Below are 1,845 nucleotides of genomic sequence, written 5' to 3'. Positions count from 1 at the left end.
ATAGGGGTCGGGGGTTGCGGTGTAGCTGGGGTCTCTAGGACCCAGTGGGGGAGGGCACTTTGGATTTGGTAGATCTCTCCCCCTGTGAGAGCCTCAGACAGCAGAGAGACTGCAGGAGGAGAGACAGCCAGACCTCCAGCTTACATTGAGGTAAGAGAGCCACATGGGGACCCCCCATCACCCCCATAATGTATAGAATTATATTATTATTATTGGGGGTGCAGGGATTTCTCTGGGTCCTGGGGTGTCTGTGGGGGAGGGGGGGGCTGACTTGGGGTTTGTTGAACTTTTGTAACAAATTGAAACTTTGTATAAAACTTTGCAAAAACTTCCAGGAAACTTTTTTCTTTCAATTAGTTACTTTGGCTTTCTGATCCCCGGCCACACCCCCAGTCCAGCATGGAGGGCCCCTTTAAGTGCTCAGCAAGCATCCAGTGAAGGAGAGAACAAATGATTTTTATTATTGTATTTATAGTTTAGTTTTTCTCTTTGTCCCCTCTAAATCTTTGGACCCCCTGGCAGCTTTTATGGGTTTATTAATTCATTGGCTGGACTGAGTGGCCCCCTAAGCTGCTGGGGCCCCAAGGACATTTTTTTTATATACATTTACAAATAATTGGATAATTTCCGCCTCTAATTGGGGAACTCCGGAACTCATTGGGTGAGACAGATAAACTTGGAAATGTTTAGCCAGTTTTTGGTTGAACCGCGCTCTGCCATGGCGACTGCCATGTTTTGCCCGCTCTGTTCCTGCATAAGTGGCATCAAAACTTTATTTGTCAGAACACAGATGATTCTTTAATGGCCAGGAATGAGGTGCAGTAACCCATAGCAACCAGTAATGGGCGCCCTTCTGCTATCTGGGAACTGATCATTGAATTACACACCAAAGGCCCCCCTCACCTAAATGACGCTATGGCGGTTCCCTTTATTTTGTGTTTCCCCTTTAATTGCCACTCAGCTCAAAGCTTGGGCCATACTTTGGGGTATTGTTTTTTTGGGGGGGGTAATCTGAGAATCTTACCCAGAATCTCTGCAGTACTTTCACCCATTGTTCACATTTTTTATAAATTTCTTACTGTTCTGCACTATAATGGAAAGTTTGTATTATTCTGTGCAGGCTCATGAATGTCCCTGAAATCATTAAACCTGAAGCGGAGTGCCCCCTAAACCCAATCTGTATACATGGGGGGGGTTACATCATTTTGTATTGCTGTGGCTCTCATTGGTTATGGTGGGGCCCCAACATACTGAGCTCTCTATGTCCCCTCAGCAGAGGGCCCCCCATAAGCACCCCCATCCCCAGTTATGTGTTGGCAGCCTGCGGCTGTAATTGGGTTCTGGGTACTGATCCGACCTGTCTGGTCCTGTCTTTGTCGCCATGTCTCACAGTAGGGAGCGAGGAGGAGGAGGGGGCTGGGAGTGGTCCCTGGAGGGGGGGGCCATGATGAATCCCAGATGTTTCCATACTGTACGAGCAGAACAAAGAAATTCTTTATTTCATAGGCTGATTGCTATCACAGCTGTGCGTCACTCTCCCCGCCATGGGGCAGCTGCCAGACCCCGCTTATTTACCTGGCGCAAACCCCACCTCCTGAGCCACAGAGCTGACAATCAAAGGGTGCGGAAACCACAGGTGTCCCCGGGGACAGCTGAACAAACAAGTCACCGACCCCCCCACATTTATAACCCCCATGGTCTATAGATCCCAGGACCCTCAGGGCAGAAATCTGATGCTGGGGGTCTTCTGCCTGTCACATGACCCCCTGGGGCACAAAGTGGTGTTTTATCCTCACTCAGACCCCATTCTTGGCACCAAACTTCCGACCCCTCTAAATTCCTTGC

The sequence above is a fragment of the Pyxicephalus adspersus genome, chromosome 11 (assembly GCF_032062135.1).
Source record: "Pyxicephalus adspersus chromosome 11, UCB_Pads_2.0, whole genome shotgun sequence".
Classification (NCBI taxonomy): Eukaryota; Metazoa; Chordata; class Amphibia; order Anura; family Pyxicephalidae; genus Pyxicephalus; species Pyxicephalus adspersus.
The sequence above is the reverse complement of the archived record's forward strand: the minus strand, read 5'-3'. Positions refer to the sequence as shown.